Genomic DNA, 23,428 nt, shown 5'->3' with positions numbered 1-23,428 from the left:
AAGGCAGCTGAGAGCTGGAGAGGAAGCACACAACCAGACGATGCTAGCTTTATCCAACTTTCAAGTGGTGTATTCCATTATCTATGCTGGACGAGGTTTACACAAGCTACATTATCTGCTAGGCTATGTTACTCTTGGTTTTGTTTTCCCCCTGAAGCTCTGTACCCTGCCTTTCAAGTCTGTATTCATGCATTTTTTTCTTTGGCATCTCTTCCAAACGTAGCTTTCAGGTATCTTCATCCTCTTAGACAGTGGTCCTCAAAAGCTTGGTGGTCTCTGGGCTAGTGGTATCAGCATCACCTTAAACTTGCATGAAAGGAAAAAGAGGAGAGGGGCAGAAGCAAACATTTGAAAGCTGGGCTGGCCCTCATGGTAAGCCATGTCATTCTCCTACTGAACACAGCAATCTCACAGAACAACAACCTCATGCAAGGTTACTCTGAGACCATGATAAAATGACACAAAACAAGGCCACTTCACAATTTTATCTAAACGCAGACAACAACAAGGTCATTGTGCAGCCCACAAATGACTAAACATTTCCACTCCTGGCCAAGATGAGTGGCTGCTACTTCTCTCCCAATTATAGCTTATACTCTTGCAAGTCTCCCCTTCTGAAAGATAAAATTTATTCTAATGTCCAGTCAGAGAATTGCCCTCATTTTCTGACAACATTGAGTCTAGAGCAAATTCCCACTTGTTTATACTTTCCCTCAAATCACTCAAAGTTCACCTCCTATAGTAGAGCCTTCCAAACACCCTTATACTGAGACATTCAGGGTTCCCTAAGGTCTGTGTTCTCCCTCACTGCAATGAATAATAAATCCAACCTAACTACAGGTATGTTCCTGGTGGTCTTTGGCTGAAGGGCATTGACATGTAGGCCCCACCTCAGATCTAATGAATCAGAAACTCTTGGGGTGGATTCCAGCAACCTATACTCTAATAGGCTGTTCAAGTGATTATGATGCACTCTCCAGTTTGACAACCACCCCTCCAAGGCAATGGTTCTAAGTCCTGGCTCCCCATTAGGATATGGATGCCTGAACCTCCCAGAGATCCTGATTCAATTGGTCTAGAAAAGGGTTGAGAAATCTGTACATCTTTTTAATGTTTTTATTTTTTAGAGAGAGAGAGAGAGAGAATGCACATGTGTGTGCAACACACACACACACACACACACACACACACACACACACAGAAGCCAAAGCAGGCTCCAGGCTCCGAGCTGTCAACATGGTGCCCTACATAGGGTCTAATTAATTCACAAACCATGAGATCACGACCTGAGCCAAAGTTGGACGCTTAACCGAATGACCCACCCAAGAACCCCGGAATCTGTACATTTGTAAAAGCTCCTCAAATGATTCTATTATTCAGCCAAAGTTGAAAACCACTGCTCCAAAATAGTGATTTTGACAATACCACTGAAGGAGAATGTCTGGATTTGCAATGTGTTCTTATCAGTAACAGCCACTTGCTGCAGTTTACAACCAATTGCTGGGGGACCCAGTTGTAGTTTTGCACCTTCCTATCCATGATATGACACTGTGTCCTGCCACAGAGGGTGAGAACTTTGCTCTGGGGGACTTTGGTCTAGTGCCTTGGTTTCTTGGTCATATGTCAACAAACTTAGTCACATGCCATATCTTCTCTCATACTCAGCTCCCTTCCTTCTTTCGTTCTTTGTTTGTACAGAGCTCAGCCATGCACACAATTATGTAAGTGTAATCTGTATATACTAATATGTCTGTATTGACCTATCAAGAGGCATGCTCATTTTTTTAAGTCTCAAGATAATTATAGCTTATGTTTACCTTGCACTTAACTTTGTACCAGTCACTAGGTTAATAATCCTTAAACCATCCTAATGAGGTATCATCTTTTTTCACAGATCAGGAAACTGAGGTTTGAAGAGGTTGAGTAGCTAGTCCAAGTCATACAGTTGGTGAACTAATGGGGTCAGGTTTCCCACGCAAGCTGTTATGCACCAGAAGCCACATTTCTGGCCACCTACTCAGCTTCCTCACTCAGATGGCCACATCTCCTTCATCGGTTCCCCTCTTGTATCTCCATAATCTTCTTTGTCTTTCTTGACTCTCCTCTCGGCATGATGCTTCCAAGCTTTTGTGGGGTAGGGGTGGAGGTGGGGAGGGAAGGAAAACTTCTAGCATGCTGAGATGTCTGTCCTCTCAGGAACAACAAACTCTTTCTCTAGGCTTCCCCTCACCCCCCCTCCCCCAGAGAAACGTCCTTCTCCGTCCACAGCTGTGTGGCAAAAGGAAAGTGGTCTCGCTTAGTATTCAGACAGTATGGCACACATTCAAACTGCTGTCCTGGTACAGAAGGCCCTTTCAGCACTTTAAAATGTTTTAACTGTTTCCTGCCCCAATTTGTGGGTTATATTAACATCACGGGATAATTTTGAATAAAACATCTACATATTCTTTCTTTCCTGTTTCGATTTCTACAACATGGTCTTTAGGCTCAGGATCACTTATTCTTTCTCAAATCCTTTTGATCAGTTTCTGTATTTATATCTTTTCAGAAATAGTTTTCCACCAGATTTTCCAAAGGATTCATCATCATGTCTGTGAGACTTGTCTTTCCATGAACATCATAACCTGGCGTGAATCCAAGGAATGGAATATAGTGGCCGTTCTGCCATCCAATAATAAGATTCCTGAGAAGCTAGTGGTAAAGATGAAATGAGTTAACTATTCAAATCACTCTTAAGAGTACAGGATATGTACCATATTTCCAATTCTAATATTAATTTTTATTTCACATTTAAACATCTGTGAAATTTGAATGTGTCTTAGAAATGATGATTGATGTTAAAATGATAATTGACATTTCTGGGGGGCATCTTTCAGTCTTAAACTTGATAAAAAGTATTAAAAAATTCTCCATAAATCTTATTCTTCCTCCTCTTCCTTCTCTTCTTCTCACTCCTACTTTATATCCAAAGATTACCAATTCTCACCAGGCATCTAAGTATGAGAACTACACAGAAGGTTCTTTCTCCAGGTTGTGTGACCAGGCTATTAACTTCTCCCCCATAAGGTGGGAGAATAATACTCACTGTTTTTTTTTTTTCACTCCTGAGTGAGAAGGTAATTCCCATCCATGTACCTATAGAACAGATATTGAGAATCTACTATGGGTCATAAACTCTGCTCTATATTAGGGATACACCCTGCCTTCAAGCAGCACATAGAGCAGGACAACAGTGCAAAAAAATAATTAAGAACAAGTGACTGGACACCATAGCCCTCCCACCTAGGAGTGTTAACATCTTATCTACTTCAAAGCAGGACTTGGAAATTCCTGTGCAATCTTAAAAAGTAAACACAACTCCACAGTAATAAAGATTTTTGAGGTAAAATGAGAATGTTCAATTTTATAGCACAGGGCAAAACTCAGTAAGAAACCTGAATAGATGTTTTTAACTTCCTCACATTACCACTTTAATTGCCAAACATTATCTTCCTCACAACTTTTTTTTCCATTAATCACTCTCCTTTCTCTGGCTCCAACCCATTCCCCTCTACAGCATGGATCCATATCCCCTTCCCATCATTTTCCATGCCAACACACAAATATGTGCATGTACACATGCCTGCACAAACACACATACACGTGCATCGATTCCCTCTGTATCTTTTCCTTTTCTCAAAGATCTTTAGCTCTTTTTAGTTCCTCCAAATTATTTACATCCTCACACCCATCAACTTTCTCCACCTCTTAACATTCACCTTCATCGGCACATAACTTTTCACCTGACACAAGTTGTGTATGTGTGTGCACGGGCGCACACCAGAGAGAAAGAGAAAAAACAGGCAAATAAAGGAAAATAAAGTACCAATATAATAGGTATATAGAAAATAATATAAGAGCACAAGCACTTAAGAGCAGTTTCTTATCCTGATCCCAGAGGAAGGATCAAAGTATACCAGTTATTCTCTATATCTGGGGATATCTGGAGAAAATTTTAGTTGTCACAGTCAGAGAGGAAGTGTGGTACAAAGCTAACATCTATTGAGTGGAGACCAGAGATGCTGCTAGACATTCTATAATACACAGGACAGACTCTATAACACAGTGTCAATAGTGTCAATATTGAGGTTGTCAATAGTGAGGTTGAAATGTCAATAGTGAGGTTGAAAAACCCTGAGTTACACATTTCATAAGAAAAGTGGCAGGTGATTACAGTTTTGAAGGAGGAGTAGAAATTTCCAAGAAAAAGAGTGAGCAGAAGAAGATTCCAGCAAGGAAAAACTGCACGACAGAATTTTAGAAGATCACTTAGCTTGAGAACTCTTTCAAACATTTACAGAAAGTTCATGTCGAAGATGTGGAAAGTCACAAGAGAATGTTGCTCCCAGAAAAATGCCAGAAAATTGAAAAATTGTTATTATTTTTAGCCCACCAGAGAGCTGAAATTGGAAAGTGACCTGATGAACTAAAATCCAAAAGTGGACCAATCTCTCCTAACAGAGATGGGAACCACGACTGTTTTTATCTCTAGAAGAACACAAAAAGAAGGATAGATGAATCATAAATGAGGGTCAGAAGAAAATAGCTGAACTTCCAAAGAATTTTTGAAGGCAGAGTATGGGCTGAGTATGAGACGGAGAATCTCTCACGTGTTTTGTGTTTTTCTTTTCTTCTTCTTTCTTCTTTCTCCTTCCTCTTTTTTGAGTACTTACTTTCTCACTTTCCCACACTACAAATCACTCCAGATTCATCCTGTATATTTCCCAGCCTCAGCAATTTCTCCCAGGATTCTGTTTCTTTACATTGGAGAACAGTATTAGAAAATAAGACCTGAGTGTTGGGTGTCCTTATTTGTTTTTACATTGTCATTATATTTTCCTTGAATTCTTTAGATATATTTATAACAGTTGTTTGACCTCTTTGCTAATACCAACATTTGACTGACTTTTTTCCTGAATGAGGCTCACACCTTCTTATTTCTTTGAATGTCCCCATATTTTGTTGTTGAAAGCTGAATATTTTAGATAATACATTATAGCAAAACTGGATTCTGATTTTCTCCAATGGGGATTTTCTTTTTAATCATCTGGATTTAATTTTGTGGAATCTGTCTCTCTGAAGGTATGCAACCACTGATATATCCACCCAGATTTTTAAAATTCTTATTTTCATTTTTTTACCTGGCTTATTAGGGGTGGCTCAGGAGTCTCTACAGCATCTCTTTTGCTGATTGATGAGCCAGTGGTAGGGCAGATATTGTGCTTAAATGTTCCATCCCTAAGGTGCCTACCCTTTTCTGGTGGATCTGTATGTGGGTTGGAAAATGCAATCAAAGTTCAGGCTTCTGTGAAGTCTGTTCCAGCTTCTACCTCCTGCCAAGACTTCTCAGGTCCCCCCTGCACATGTTAGTAGTTATAGATGTATGAAGATGGGATATGACAAGTGCTTATACATCTCTTCTATGATTTTCTCTAGGATCTCGTTTAACTTATGACCGGTGCACCATTCTCACCAACTGAGACTAGAGCCTCAGGCTAGCAGAGCTCTGCTTTTCCCTTTTTGCTGTCTACCAAGTTCATTACTTATATTGCCAACACTACCAAGTATGGATTTTCTTTATCTGCTCCAAATCATGTAAGCCAACCAAGCTTACTGATTTTCATGGATACCCGCACCCTGATAATATTCTAGCACAAAGTGAGATGTTGCCGGGTAGTAGAAGTATACAGCCCCAAGCAAGATGACTGAAGATTCCCAGTGTGTGTACCTGAAGTTCTAGCAGTTGTTCATGAAGAAATTATTCACTTCTGCCATTTGCCTTTGCTTTGGTCAATTTCCTAAGTGCTGAAATGGTTTTCTTTTTGACAATTTTGTCCAGTGTTATGCTTTTGGTGGTGGGGATATTAGCCTACCTCTTCACCCCACTGTTGCAGAACTCTGTCTCTTCTGGTTTCCAATAGTTTTATTAAAAACAAGACCAAAAAAAAAAAAAACAATTATACTCTCATTTAGCAGAGGAGACTTGGAAGATATGGACTCAGTAAATGTACTGCCCTATTAAAACCAGACACAGGTGACCTGATTATTTAATATTTTGCAGTTTGAGTGACAAAAGGATACAGGAAAAGAGAAAGTTGTTATATGAGGGAGATGTCTTCTATAATTTTTTTTTCAGAGTCTCCATCTAGTAAGTAATTTCCCTGTTGTATCCCAAATGAACATCTAACAAGAAGAACCTACTCACCTCCCCTAGTTCACCAATAATCCCTAAGCCCCCAATTAATTACTCCTTTTCATAGCTGTGGAAAAGAGCAGTCTCAGTGCATCTTATATCTGGGTCAAAGAAAAGCCACAGAATGAATAGCGAGGACCCTGTTATCTAAAGGGAAAATCCAGTGGTTCCATGAGTTTTGAATTTCATAAGTATGTTTTTGTTTTTTGTTTTGTTTTAGAAAATCAGGGCAACTTTTACTTTATCGAACAAAGACATTTTTTAAAACAAACATATAGGCCACTAACTGTCACCATCATTATATAAAGACATCCTATCACCTCCAAAATAGGAAGTTTTTGATTCCAATAATGCTTGTAGTTGTTTCTTATTTTTCCATATAAGACAGGATTTTGAGCTGTAAATACATCTCTAGGAGGGGCATAAAAACATATTTCTGGGTTACACAATCAGGGACAATAACCAAACATGCTTTCAGATGACTCCAACGGAGCCCATCTTGCCTGAAGTTGGCATAGGTATTACGGTTTATGTTGCTGACATTAGACAAGGGATATTACCACCAAGCCATCAGCCACAGCTCCCTCCAACATAGAGTTCTGCTACTTCTGTCTTATCCTGAGTTCCCTAGAAAACAGAGCCTAAGGCAAAGCTTACATGCTTACATTATGTAGGCATGGTTGATTAAATCATTGGCTATACGACTGAAGTCAGTCTCTAGCCACCCTTCCTTCTCTGGGAGTCAAGAAATAGAGCTGAAATCCCCACCCTCTTAACATGTCAGTTTTTCTGGCAGAAGACCCCATCCTAAAGATATCTAGGGGCACAGCCTTGAGTCACTTCATTAGCATATACTCAGATGTGATCCAAAAGAGCTCTTTACGAGTAACAAAAGACCTTCTTAGTACTCAGGAATTCTCAAAGTTTTTTGAAGTTCTGTGCCAAGAGAATCTGAGCCCCTGGATAAGCATGTGCCTACCTGGGGACAAAGACCAAGTAGAGTGTTTGCTATATTACAACATGGATGAGTGAATCCAGGGAGAGTATAAAAACTGGGTCCAGTATAGTTACCAAATGGGTTTCTATGGCTCTTGCTTCTCTTTCATGTTACTGGCTTCCAAATAGAAATTTCAAAGGCCCTGAGTAATGAGTAGAAGGGCATATGCCTACCTTTGGACATATGGATACAAGTACTCAAAATGAGAGAGATTCCTGCAAACATGGGACATGTTCAAATGTGTCAATTGTCCACTGTACTGTAGACTTCTGAATTTTTATCAGAGTGCCCCCAAAACTGCTTTTTTGGAAAAGGGTCATTAGACAACATATTTTTTTCTATGAGCCCTTTTGCTGCCCTGCTATAAATGGGACCCATTCTCTTGTTTGTGATTAGTGAATAGTATTCATGTCTTCCTAGGGGACTTCAATACAGTTGACTTGCTTTAGACTTGAGGTTCAAACATAAATTATGTGAAGCAAAAGTTAATGACACCATTAATTTATTTCATCTAAGTGTAGATTAAGGAAGGAGAGGAATGCAAACTAAGAAAAAACTTAATTTGTATTTAACTATTAAGTCCATATTCATTGGTAATTTAGTCAGTATCTAACAGACGTCAATCACTCTCTCTTATGTTAACACCAAATCTCACAGCAACTCTAGGAGATAGGGATTTTTATTTTCACTTTATAGACAAAATAACTGAAGCCCTACTATTAAAAAACTGATGGCACTGATGCTCCATGGAAGAATAAGAATTCAAACCCAGGACAGGTGACTTCAAGACTGACGTTCTTATTAATCTTTCTCAGCTGCTTTTTGAAATGCAAAGTCGCTTTCAGCTACTCTAGGAATCTAGATAGTTTTACAGCTCTGCCTTCTTTTGTGATTTTACAAAACCACTTAAATATGCTCAAAATGGAAATAATTCTCTCAAAGGCTCTTCCAGGAAACTAAAGAAGAATTCCTTCTTCCAGTTTAGAACAGAGTGATCTCAAATACCACTTTCATTTTGACTCACACTTGACACACTATTATCTTCCTTGATTTTATCAATATTGATAAGGGAAACATTTACTAACCACAGCCATGGTCTAGGCTTTGCACCAAATAGTTCTCATTGAACCTTTCTCTTCTAGTTCATTCTGGCCCTTGTCTACATGCTCCTCTGTGGTAGGTTTAAATTGTTTGGGATGCATTAAATGTGTTTGGGATCACACCAACTCTCATCAATGAGTTGGTGTGATCCATAAGTGAGGGGATATAACCTCCACAGTGTTATCCTTAAGTGAGGATGGTCCTTGAGTGAGGGGACACACACCACACTGTTAACCAGTAGCTTACGTTGAATCAACACTTCTTGAATGAAGATTCAGATCATTTAATGAATGACAAGAAGCAATGCCTCATGTAGGAATTCCCTGTTTATTTCCTTTGTTATACAACCTTCTCAAACTGAATATGAAGCTAGTTGTCAATAATGCAAAATACTATGAAGGTGATGGATAAAAAAGAGGGTGCAAACAGGGTCACTTTTGATCTTGAATTGGTAGGTATCTTGGTGCTACAGTAATAGGGGGGTAATTTGGCAATGGAAGCACAGTTTTTCAGCCTAATTGTCCCTCTCTGCAAGGAACAGAGGGAGGATATGAGTCCATTGTAATACTGAGTCCTTTCTGTGAAAACAAATAAACACAAGGGACTTAAAATCAGAGCATCTTAACTTTAGGAGGGGCTCTAGCTGTGAAAAATATATTTAGGAACAGGTTTGAGGCCTGGGAGTTGTCAGGATAAATTTTTTTTTTACATAATTTTTTAACATAATGTTGGTCTCATCCATTTTGGATCTTGACTTTGCACATGATCTAATAGCAACCTCTCACTCTTACAAAGGTCTCGTTACCCAAAATATGCTTTCTTAAAAAGTGAAGTGAGAACTGCTCTTGGAATAATGTCAGTCAGTGGTGTCTTGCTTACAACTGTCCCACTATCCTATGAAAGTAGGGAGAATAGTATGGAATTAAAACAATGGCTGCCATTCAGCAAGGCCAAGGCTTTGAGGGTAAATCCATAGGAAGACACCTGGTAAGGTAGAAGACAGTTTCAGCTTCTCTATGGAAACATATCTCAGGTCCACTTGGTCTACAAAGATTTTTTTTTAAGTTTATTTATTTTGAAAGAGGGAGAATGTGAGTAGGAGAGGGGCAGAGAGAGAGAAAGGGAGACAGAGAATTCCAAACAGTCTCTGCACTGTTAGCATGGAGCCCAACAAAGGGCTCAAACCCATGAACTGTGAGATCATGACCTGAGCCAAAACCAAGAGTCAGTTGCTTAACTGACTGGGTCACCCAGGTGCCTCCAACATATATTTTTTAAAGAGTAGACAAGTCAACAAGACAAGACCAATAATTTTCATCAGTAAATGTGAAGATTAAAAAAATCTGCTTCAGAGGTCAAGACAATTCAAGGAGGAAGAATAGTCTTTACAACAAAAGGTGCTGGGGCAAATAGTATTCACATGCAAAACAATGAAGCTAGACTTCTCCTTAGATAAAATATAGGAGTAAAAATGTAGGAATAAATCTTCATGACTTTGGGTTAAAGCCTTCCTAGATAGGACACTAAAAGCACAAATAAAAAAAGAAAGAAAAAGAGATAAATTGGACTGCATCAAAATAAAAAAGAATTTTGTGTTCCAAAGAATACCATCAAGGAAGTGGAAAGACAGCCTAGAGAATGGAAGAAATATTTGCAAATCACCTATCTGTTAAGAGACTTGTATCTAGAATATGTAACAAATGGCTAATGCGGTCATGAAAAGATGCTCAACGTAATTAGCTTTAAGGACATAAAAATCAAAGCCACAATGAAATACCAAACCATACCCACTGGGATGGTGAGAGTCAGAAATATAGGTAACAACAGATGTTGGTGAAGATGTGGAGAAATTGGAAGCCCTACACACTGCTAGTGGGAATGTAAAATGGTATTGCTATTCTGAAAACACTGTGGTAATTCCTCAAAATTGAGAAGTATCTTATAACCCAGAAATTTCCCCTAGCTATATACCCAAGAGAAATGAAAACATGACCACATAAAAAAGTCCACACAAATGTTCAAAGCAGCATTATTCATAATAGGCAAAAAATGGAAAAAAAAACACTCAGAATGTTCTTCAATTGAATGAATTAATAAAAGATTATGTATCTATACCATGGAATATTACTCAACACTACACTTTCAAAATTCTTCAAAAATAATTGACTATTTAATGCAAAAACAATAACAATACATTTATGGGCTTATAAATTATCATAATCAAAATATATGACAGCAATAAGACAAAATGCAAGAGGAAATAAACAAAATATAGTGTTGTAAATTTTAATTTTATATGTAAAATAGCATGCTACTACTTTAAATTAGACTATGATAGTTAAAGATGCATGTTGTAATTCCTAAAGCAAGTAATCACATACATTCAAACAAAATTATGTAACTAAAAACACAATAAAAAAGATAAAGTGGAATAATAATAAATAAATGATAATTCAAAGAAGAAAGGAGGGGAGGATGAATAACCAAAAACAGACTGGTCAAGTAAAAAATAAATAACAAAATAGTACACTTAAACACAACCATATCAATAATCACACTAAATGTGAATGGATGAAATTTTTTGATTAGAAGGGATAAAATTGCAGATGGGATAAATACAGTAAACTTAACTTATACAATGTTTACAACAGATGTACTTAAATTACAAAGACACAGATTACAAGTAAAAGATTTGAAAAGATATACCATTTAACGCTACTCAAAAGGAACTTGGAGTGGCTAACATCAATGTCAGACAATACAGACTTTAAGATAAGAATTAGCTTTAGAAACAAACATAGACACCAGGAAGACATAGCAATCCTAAATGTGCATGCACCTAAAAACAAAGCTTCAAAATATGAAACAAATAGTGACAGAACTGAAGGGACAAATAGACACATCCATTAACTTTCATTGGAAGCTTTAAACATTTCTTTCTCAGTATTTGATAGAACAAATGAAAAAAAATCCATAAGATAATAGTATTTTAACTGCACTATGAAATATATTGATCTGATATTTATAGAACACTGTATTAAACAAGTTCATAATATATGTTCCTTTCACAAGCATTTATTCTTTTCATGAACATGTATTTCTTTGAGGTGTTCATAGAGCATCCATAGATTAACAAATTCTTATTAATAAATGACACTCAATAAATTGTCAAGGATTAAAATCCTATGTGCTCTTACTTCAACATAAGTAAATCAGAAATTCACAACAAAAATATCTGAAAAATCTGAAAATCTATATATGGAAACTAAACATACTTTTTCTTCATGTTTATTTATTTTTGAGAGAGAGAGACAGCACAAGAGGGGGAAGGGGGCAGAGAGAGAGAGACAGAAGATCTAAAGTGGGCTCTTCTCTGACAGCAGTGAGCCTGATGCGGGGTTTGAACCCATGAACCCTGAGATGATGACCTAAGCCGAAGTTGGATGCTCAACCAACAGAGCCACCCAGGTGCCCCAAAATAACATAATTCTAACCCATGGATAAAGATGAAAATGCAAGGGAAATCAGAAAATATGTTGAAATGAACAGCACAACTTCTCAAAATATATGGCAACTAACAGTGAGTGCATGGAAACTTACATCATGAATGCATATATTAGAAAAGATACTTATTTAAATATTTAAAATCTACAAACTTAGCTTTCATATTAACAAGGAAAAAAAGGCAAATTGAAGTCTAAGTAGTAAAAGGAAAATAATAAAATCAAGAAGAGAAATAAATGACATAACAAACAGAAAATAAAATAAGAATTAACTTTAAAAATGATTAATAAAATTGATAAATCCTAGATGGGGGGGATGAAACAGAACATCCCAATACATGATCTATAAATTAAGAAGATAACAAGAGAGGGTTTGTAAGAGATGTATGCTACAAAAACTGAAATTTTAGATAAAAAATTAAATTTCATTGAAGAATACACTTCAAAACTGACACAATGAAATAAAACAAAGAGAAATAAGTAGGGGCAGTAAGAAGAAATAAGAAACAAAGAGAAATGAATCTAAATAGCCCATTATCTATTATGGAAATGGAATTTGTAAACAGAAACTTTCATAAAGAAAAACTTCACACCCAGACGGCTTCCCTGGTGAATTCTAAAAATGATACAATTTATACATATTCTGTTCAGAAATGAGAAGGGACCATCTCCCAACTCTTGTAATGAGGCTGGCATAATCCAATTCTGAAACCAGACAAAGGTATTGCATTGAAAAATTATAGGTGTAAAAATTCACAACAATTTAACAAATTCAAGCTTGCAATATATATTCAGAATGCTGCATCAAGACCAAAAATGTTTATCTCAGGAATGCAAATTTGCTTTAGCATTCAAAAGTCAATCAACGTTATTCAACAATTTAAAAGAAAAGAGAATAAAAAAAATCATCTTAATAAATGTAAATTCACTACCCATTTATTTTTTTTTTCAGTCACAAAACTAAATACAGAAAAAAAGATTCTGTCTCAGACTGGGAATAAGACAGAAAAAAAGTCCCCCACTATTTCTATTTACCACTGTGTGTAAGAGAATTTAAAGACAACCTGCATAAATTGGGAAACACACTGTATTCATACATTAGAAGATTCAAAACCATTAAAGTGGCATTTTATCTGAAATTCATCTATAGATTATAAAAGTTCTGAACCAAAATTTCAACAGCTTTTTTTTTTCTTTTAGAAATTGGCAAGTTAGCTGCAAGTTTATATGGGAACTTAAAGACCTAGAATATCCAAAATTATATTAAGGAAAAACGTGTTGAAGGATTTATACTACCTAATTTTAAGACAATATAAAGCTACAGAAATTAACACAACGTGGTAATAGTGAAAGTAAATGGTAAATGACAATGTAGAAACTAATTATTGAAATAGGAAACAGGGTCTAGAAATAGACCCACCCATTTAAGTGAGCCATACTTTAAGTGGTCCAAACAGTGCTTATTTTCTGTACATACAACTTTGTGTAACCCTTTCCCACATTGTATAAGGGCTGGTCTGTGGGACTAATGAAATATGACAGCACAGAGCCTGCTTGGGGTTCAGTCCCTCCCTCTGTCTCTCTCTCTGCCCCTCCCCACTCAGGCTGTCTCTCTCTGAAAAATAAATCAACTTTAACAAAAATAAAATAAATTATGACATTGTTTATCTGCCATCTCAAATTTGCGATTTAACTGATTAAGGGTTTCAACTTATTGTAAATTTTAGTTTGGAATATCCACTTGTTTTTCTTTCCATAGTTTCTATTTCCTATTGAGTCATTAACAAATTAAGAGAACTTGGCATGCTTTCTTCCAACTCTTTGAATACTTCAATAGCTGCTTTGAGGTCTTTGTTTGCTAAATTCAATACCTGGGACCACTCCGTCAGACTTTACGGACTTCCATTTTGCCCCTAGGAAAACAGGGTACATTTTCACATTTCCTTACATAGCTGGTAGTGTTTTTATTGAAAATTGTACACTGTGGATAATAACTGTACAATTCTACCATCTATTTTATGTTATTCTGAGGTTTGTTGGCTTTTTAATTTCAGTTAATAGTTAACTTCGTGATTTAAACTGCAAAATCTGTCTCCTCTGCAGTGTGAGCCACTGATGATTTTGCTTAGTATTTTGGGGAGGAAGGTGAGAATGTCTGGGTTCAATAATGGTCTTCCCTGTACTTTTACAGATCAGCTATTAGCCCATTATTTGGGCAGAGATTATGTTCAGACACCTCAAGCCTGTAAGTCTTCTACCTTCTGCTGACCAAGCTGTGTGGGTTGAAGACTGCAATAAAAGGCACAGCAAGGTCATAATTCTCCCAAGGCTTTCTGGAATCCCTGACATCTACATACATACATACATACACATATATGTATGTATACTGTATACTATATATAGAGAGAGTATATATACTATATACTGTATATATATGTGTACATATACTATATATGTATTTATATATGTATGTAGTATATCATACATATACATATATATTCACTACACACATATATACTATATATACACATATATACACTATGTATACATACATATATACTATATAAACTATATATACACTATATATGTACATATATATACACACTGCATATTTACAGTATATATGTATATCTACTGTATGCATATAGTGTATATATGTATATCTACTGTATACATATAGTGTATATATGTATATATACAGTAGATATACACTGTATATGCACTATATATAGTATAACAGACATGCAAGAATGTAAGAAGAATTAATTTATTCTGGTCTTCTCTGCCTCTATCTTTCTTCTAAATATTTTGTTTTTTAAAATTTATTTATTTTGAGAGAGAGAGAGAGAGCACGTGCCAGCAGAGGAGGAGCCAAGAGAGAAGGAGAGAGAGAGAATCCCAAGCAGGCTTCATGCTGTCAGCTCAAAGCCTGACACTGGGTTCAAGTTCACCCATCATGAGTTCATGACCTGAGATGAGATTAAGAGCCCCATGCTTAACCCAACCAAGCCACCCAGGTGCCCTTCTCTTTCAATTCTTAAATTTCAAGTTTCTCTGCCATCTTTCCTTAAGCTGCCACCTCTGCGTGGTAAAACTGTAGATGTTTAACACTCATGCTGTGGTGAGGTGGGATCAAAATTTCCCCGGGAAACAAGGCCGCTAATAGCCATTCTTACCCAATGTGGTGGTAATTTTTCCAGAAGTAAACACTATTCAAAGACTTATCTACTTTTGGTCATTTTCCAGTGCCCTAAAAAATTTGTCTTAAATAATCCTGTCATGTTTTATTCTTTTTCTCTCAGAGAGGGATCAGCCAACAACATCATGCCATTACTGAAAGTAAACTTTCTGTGTAAGTATTTTCATTCATTAATTGAAATTCCAGATGCTTAGCCTAAGGATATAATTGAATACATGGACAAAAAAGTTATTTTTTAAATGAGAAATTCTATCTCAATTGCCAGCAATTGGTTATTTGCTAACTATTTTGTGTATCTATAGAAAATTAACAGTACTGTGTAGCCATTAAAATATGTAGAGGGGCACCTGGGTGGCTCACTCGGTTAAACCTCCGACCTCAGCTCAGGTCATGATCTCACAGTTCGTGGGTTTGAGCCCCGCGTCAGGCTCTGTGCTGACAGCTCAGAGCCTGGAGCCCGCTTCAGATTCCATGTCTCCCTCTCTCTCTGCTCCTCCCCTGCTCATGCTTACTCACTCTTTCAAAAAAGAACATTAAAAAATATTTTTAAAATATGTAGATAAAATTAATTGATTTGGTATAATATTTACAATATGATAGAGTATGTTTATATCACTAAAAATATAACTTATAAATATGCCCATTCGTACATATAGATATTCTACAGAAAAAGTTTAGAACATGAAACAAATACTAAAATGGTTTAAATTAAGTAGTCAGAATATAGGTGGGTTGTTTTCCTTTAAAGTTTTCTGTGTTTTCATAATATTCTACACTGAACATTTTTCATTTTACAGTAATAAAATAATGAGTAAATTCATTATGAAAATAAATTACATACATAAGGAATCCCGTCCCTTATGATTCTAGCTCTCAGGTGAGTCTTTTCTAGATATTCTTCCTTAAACTTAGATAGGTAAAAAATCTGTTTCTGCTTCATATTATGGCATAAAAATATCCACAGCATGAAGAAACACGGTAAATTATATCAGAATTTTTAAAAAACACATTACAAAGGAAGCACAAATGACAATTAAGTCATTTCAAACCTTCAAATCCCAAATTTACTAATCTAGCCCAACTCTGTCACCCAAAATCTATATCTAATTGATATTAAGTATCTCTAACCGCATAGCATCTAAATTCAAGATAACAAAGTTGGAGCTCATTTTTTTCCTAAATTTATTCTTTCTGATCTTCCATTCTTGGAAAATGGTATTATGGCCTACCTAGCTATTCAATCTGAAAGCCTGGAAGGCTTCTATTACTCTTTTCTCTGTATTACTTTTCTTCATAATTGGTCACCAATTCTTAAAGATTGTCTATTCTTAATATCTCTGAACCTATTCTTTTCTCCCCAGTTACTAAGGCCTTTGTCTTATTTCAGAAAGTCTTCATTTCTTAACCAAAATAGTCAACAGCCTATAAACTGGTCTCACTGACTTCAGTTACCTGAAGTCCTTTAATTAATTTAGTATTATATTAAGGTAAAATTTACTAACACATATATCTTAAATGAATACATCGTAAGCATTTGGGTACTTTTGACAAATAATACACTGGTTATGACCACTTTGGAAAAAAAAAAGAAAACATTTTCATAGAACCCTTCCTAGTAAATTATCTTCCCCATTAGAAGCAACAACTGATAATATTTCTATTACAGTAGATGAACATGGTATATTCTAAAACTTCATACCAAAAGAATCACATAGTATGTACTTTTTGTGCCTGACTGATTTTACTTCACATTATGTTTTTAAAAGCATTCATGATGTTGTGTTCATTAGTTTTCTTTTTTTCTTTTTTTTTTTTTTTTTTTTTTTTTTTTTTAGTATTCCACTGAATGAACATACCTCATGTGTTTATCTAATCTCTTTGGAATGGACATTTAGGCTAGTTCTGAATAAAGCTGATATAAACATTCTTTAATAATGCTTTTCATATATGTATTTTCTTTGGGGGCAGTGAGGGACAAAAAGGTAGGCCTGGAGTTGTGGAGTCACACAAGATTTTCATTTACCTTTTTAAGGCACTGCCACACCGTTTTCCAAGATGGCTATACATTTTATACTACCACGGACCATGTAGGAGAAATCCAGTTACTCCAACTCCTCTTCAAAATTAGGTGTTGTCGTTTTTTTAGGCTAGCCATTCCATTGGAAATGTAGTTTTGGGTGGGTGATAAACCATTGTAAGCATTTCATTTTATCTCCTCTACTGGTCATTTGCTACGCCTACAGATATTTCATTATGTATCTTTAACTTGTCAGAGTCCATCTTCAAAAATGTTCAATTACTGGGGCACCTGGTGGCTCAGCCAGTTAAGTGTCTGGCTCTTGATTTCAGCTCAGGTCCTGATCTCACGGTTCTTGAGTTTGAGCCCTGTGTCTAGCTCTGTTCTGACAGCATGGAGGCTGCTTGGGATTCTCTCTCTCTGCCCCTCCCTTGCTAGCTCTATCTCTCAAAATAAGTAAACTTAAAAAAATTTTTTTTAATCTTCAATTACTCCACAAATAACATAAAAACCTTTCTACAATATACCTCAGACTATAGTCCACCCATCCTTTGTGTTCTTTGTCATGTATTTTATTTTCCTACATGCTACAAAACTGACACTTCTTTAAAATAATTTAGTCAATAGTCTTAAAAAATATTAATGGTATATAATGATATAAGTGATTTTTAAATGTCCTGGTATTCTTCATGTCTTCTTACAGGGCCGGATTTCTATCTGATACCATTTGTGTTCAGGAATTATAAGCTCTGCTCAATAATATAGTATTGGATTATCGCTCAATGTATAAAGTAATAACCTATTTCCATATATATACAAATATACGATTGAATAAAAAAATTGGGCAAGGTGAACAAATCTCCCACATAGAATTTCAAATAATTTACATAGATGTTCTCACCTCAAGGAGATAGAGGTTACCTCCTCACTGTAAGTGTAGGATATGGATAGTCACTTACTTCTCAAGAGCATAGTATGTAAAGTTGGAAAAGAGTAATTTCTCACTAGCGAAATGATACACAGTCCCAAAGCCAAGTGATCAAGATTAATGTAATCAGTGATATATTATGTTAATTCTATGGCCCCTTGATATGATGTGATAACAATAACACTTTATTATCCTCCTTTAAAAAGCCCATAATTTCAGTCTAATCATGAGAAAAACATAGGAACAAATTCAAATTAAAGGATGATCTACAATATCCCAAGTAGTATTCCTTATAACTCTCAAGATCATCTAAAACTCAAAAGGCTGAATATGTATCATGGTCTAGAACAGTCTAAGAAGATATGAAAACTTAAGATAATGTGATTTCCTGGATGACACCTGGAACAGAGAAAGGACTTTTCAGTAAAAACTAAGGAAATCTAAGTAAATAAAGATTTCAGTTAATAATAATGTGCCAATATTGGCTCAGGTATAACAAATACAATATGTTAACAATAGGGGAAACTGGATGTGGGGTATATGGGAACTCTCCAATATTCTTACAATGTATCTGTATGGGTGAAACTTTGCCAAAATAAAGAGCTTTTCTTAAAAACAACAAATGGAGGATCTTAATAGACATATAGAAACTGTAAACAAAAATGATAATTCTCAAGGTGAAAAGTGTAACTTAAATTAAAATATATTAGACAAGATCAATAGAAGATTTAAGACTGTAGAAGAATGGATCTGGGAACACCAAGATAGAGCAATCGAGATTATTTAATATGAAGAAAGTAGAAAATAAAGATCAAGGAATAATGGACAGAATATCACAGACCTGTGAGCCATCAAGCACACTGACATATGTGTAAAAGATATCTGACCAGGAGAAAAGAAAGGAAAATAGTTAGAAAAAATATTTCATGAAAAACACTAATCTACAGGTCCAAGGCCAGGGAACTCCAGGTAGCATAAATACCAAGAGATTACTGTCTAGATACATCATAGTCGAACTGCTGAAACACGAAGAAAAAATATTAAATGACAAGAGAAAAACAATTTTTAACATATAGGTAAAGAACGGTAAGTAACAGTTAATACCTGTCTTCTCATTAGATTGGAAGACTGTGCAATATATTTTACATGATGAAAGGAAAAACCTGTCAACCATGAATTCTATATTCAACAAAACCAGTCTTCAAAAATGAAGGCAAAAAAGAAAAAAAAAAGACATTTCCAAATATACAAAGACTGAGATAATATGTTGTTAGCAGACCTGCTTTCTAAGAAACACTAGAGAAACTTCTTCAGGTTGAAAGAAAATGATACCAGAGGGTACCGTGAATCCACAAGGGAAAAATGGAGAGCACTGGGAATGCTAAGTATGTGTTAAAATGTAAAAGAACGCAAGTACATTTTTCATTTTTTATAATTTAAGATTGTAAAACTATACAAAGCAATAATTATGTCCCACAGTGTTCACTTTATATTATATATAGATGTAATACGAATGATAATGATAATAACACAAAGGGGAAGGGAAAACTGTGTTATATCAGGGCAAGACTGTTAATGGTTACTGCAATCAAGTCATAATTAACCAGACATAGATTGTGATGAATAAGAAGCACATTTTAATCCCTAGAGCAACCACTAAGAAGTAACTTTAAAACCATATGGTTAAAAGTCAACAGAGGAATGTAAATGATACTCTAATAAGTATTTGTTTAACACAAAAGAGGGTAGTAAAGGAGAAAGAGAGAAACAAAAACATACGACAATACAAAAAACATCTAGAAGAATGGCCATGTACATCCAACTTGATTTACACTAAATGTGAATAGACTAAACAGTGCAATCAAAAGATTATCAAAATGGAGAAAAGTAAGATCCAACTGTATTCTGTCTACAACTTAGGTTCAAAGATACAGATAGTGTGAAAGTAAAAGGATAAGACAATATACATTATGCAAATAGTAATCATAAGACAGTTGGAGTAGCTATATTAATATCAACCAAAACACTCTTTAAGACCAGAAATATTACTAGGAAAAAATATATTTCATGATAAGAATGTCAATACATAAGAAAGATACAACAATTATAAATATATATGCATCTAAAATTAGAGCCCTAAAATAAATGAAAAAAAAAGACAGAATTCTAAAAAATTTTAGGTTTTTTTTTTCAAATTTTTGAGAGAGAGAGAACCAGAGCATGAGTGGGGGAGGGGCAGAGAGAGAGGGAAACACAGAATCCAAAGCAGGCTCCAGGCTCGAGCTGTCAGTACAGAGCCCAATACAGAGCTTGAACTGATGAACCGCAGGATCATGACCTAAGCCAAAGTCGGATACTTAACCAACTGAGTGACCCAGGAGCCCCCAAAAAACAGAATTTAAAGAAGAAATGTACATAGTTTGAGATTTCAATAACTTTTCTCAATAAGTGATAGAAAAACTAGACAAAAAATTACTAAGAATATAGAAGAGCTGAACATGACTATTAGCCAACTTGATTAATTGACATTTAAAGAACAGTCTACCCAACAAAATAATGTATTTTCTTTTCAAGCATACACAGAACATGCTAAATACAACATTAAGCCATAGGCTAGGCACTACAACCAGTCTCATAAATTGAGAAGCGTTGAAATCATACAAAGTATATACTCCAATCACAGTAGAATTAAATTAGCTCTTAACAACAAAGAAAATTTGGGAAACGCCCAAATATTTGGAAGCTAACACATTTCTCAATAGCTTATGGATTAAGAAGAAATCACAAGCTTGGACCAAATGAAATTGAAAAGAAGACATCTATCAGAATGTATGAAATGCAATAAAAGCAGTGTCTAGAGATAAATTTATAGTTTTAAACTCCAGCCTAGAGAAACTAGCAAAGGAAGAACAAATTAAACTCATAGCAAGCAGAAGGAAGGAAATACAGTAAAAACTTGGATTGTGATAACTTGTTCTGCAAGGATTCTGCAAGATGAGCACACAGTTCTAATAAATTCTAACTTGATAAACGAGAGTGATGTCTTGCAATACAAGTAGTATGTGATGCCGAATGTCACATGACCAGACCACAACTGAGCCAATGGTTCTTGAAATTTGCTTTGACATATGAGTGCTTTGGATTATAAGCATGTTTCTGGAATGAATTGTGCTCACAAACCAAGGTTTTATTGTAGTAAAAATCAGAACAGAAATCAATCAAATAGAAAATAGAAAGCAGTAGAGAAAAATTGGGGCACCTGGGTGGCTCAGTTAGTTGAGTGTCCGACGTCAGCTCAGGTCATGATCTCACGGTCCATGAGTTCGAGCCCCACTTCGGGCTCTGTGCTGACAGCTCAGAGCCTGGAGCCTGCTTCCGATTCTGTGTCTCTCTCTGCACCTTCCCTACTCATACTCTCTCTCTCAAAAATAAATAAATATCAAAAAAAATTTCTTTTTAAAAATTAAAAAAAAAGCAGTAGAAAAAATCAATTAAACCATACACTGGCTTTTTAAAAACAAAAATCAACCAAAGTGACAAATCATTAGCTAGATTCACCAGGAAATTATGAGAAAAGATACAAATTGTCAAAATTAGTAATATAAGAGGAAACTATAATGCTAAACTAAAAGAAATCAAAATGATTATAAAGAAATATGAAAGACAATCTCAAATTCGATGACGTATATTAAACAATTTCAGAAAAAGACCTAAATAATCAACAGTAACTCAAGAAGAAACAGAAAATTTGAATAGACCCATATCAAGTAAAGAAATTGAATTACTAATGAAAGATCTTCCCACAGTGAAAATTTGAGGCCTAAATGTCTTCACTGGCAAGTTTTATTAAGTAAAAAAACACAAATTAAGAAATAATACAAATCCTACTCAGACTTTTTTCAGAAAGACAGAATACCACACAGCAAGATCCTTGAGTAAAAATTCTTCACAAAATATTAACATACCAAATCCCAACATACATAAAAAAAGTTTTACACCATGACCTAATTAGATTTATTTCAACAATACAAATCTGGTTTAATACCTTAAAATCATATAATTCAATACATCATATTCATAAAGGAAGAAACCACATTATCCACTTAAGTGAGGCAGAAAAGGCATTTGACCCAACCAAAAACCCAGTCATGATAAAATCTCCCCACAAACTAAAAATAAAAAGAAACCTCAGCTTGATAAAAGACATCTTAAAAAACAAAACAAAACAAAAAAACTTCCTGACAACTGTTATCATGCTTAATAGTAAAATAGTAAAATAGTAAAAAATAGTAATGTAGGAATGCTTTCCTCCTAAAATGAGGAGCCATGCAAGGACGTCTACTCTTAGCATTTCTAATCCACCCTGTCCTTGAGATTCTAGACAGTTGACAACATCTTAAATGTAAATGAAGAGTCATTTAAAGTTAATATATTGGAGACTCAATATTAAGGTGGCCATTCTTCCCAAATTAATCTGTAACTTCAAAGAAATCTTTATCAAAATTTCAGCAGGCTTTCTTTAAAATTTTTTTTTTTAATTTTTTTTTTCAACGTTTATTTATTTTTGGGACAGAGAGAGACTGAGCATGAACGGGGGAGGGGCAGAGAGAGAGGGAGACACAGAATCGGAAACAGGTTCCAGGCTCTGAGCCATCAGCCCAGAGCCTGACGCGGGGCTCGAACTCACGGACCGCAAGATCGTGACCTGGCTGAAGTCGGACACTTAACCGACTGCGCCACCCAGGCGCCTCTAAAATTTTTTTTTAAGTTTATTCATTTTTGAGAGAGGGAGACAGGGTGTGAGCAGGGGAGGGGCAGAGAGAGAAGGGAGACACAGAATCTGAAGCAGGCTCCAGGCTCTGAGCTGTCAGCCCAGAGCCCTACGCGGGGCATGAACTCACAAACCGTGAGATCATGACCTGAGCTGAAGTCAGATGCTTAACCGACTGAGCCACCCAGGTGCCCCAAAATTTCAGCAGGCTTTTATATTTTCTTTTGTAGATATTAACATGAAGCTCCTAAAATTTATAGGGAAATGTAAAGGGCTTAGCGTAGCCAAACAAATTTGGAAAAAAACAAAACAAAACAAAACAAAACAAAACCAATAACAGAGCAAATGTAGAGGACTTTTACTTCCTGATTTCAAAACTTAGTAAGGTTAGTTGCACCAGTCATGACAGTACAGTATTGGGGTAAGGACAGACAAACAGATCAAAAGAATACAATTGAAATTTTAGAAATGAAGCCTCGTATTTATGGTCAATTGATTTTCACTAAAAGGGTCCAAAGTAATGTAATTCGATGACTAAAGGACAGTTTTTTTCAGTAATGGTTACAGGAGCATTGAATATCCATATGCAAAAAAAAGAGAGAGAGAGAGAGAGAGAGAGAGAGAGAGACAGACAGACAGAGACAGACAGAGAGAGACAGTGGACTTACATTTTTATCTCA

This window comes from Prionailurus viverrinus, chromosome A1, assembly GCF_022837055.1.
Source record: "Prionailurus viverrinus isolate Anna chromosome A1, UM_Priviv_1.0, whole genome shotgun sequence".
NCBI classification, from domain to species: Eukaryota; Metazoa; Chordata; class Mammalia; order Carnivora; family Felidae; genus Prionailurus; species Prionailurus viverrinus.
Note: the sequence above shows the minus strand (reverse complement) of the source record.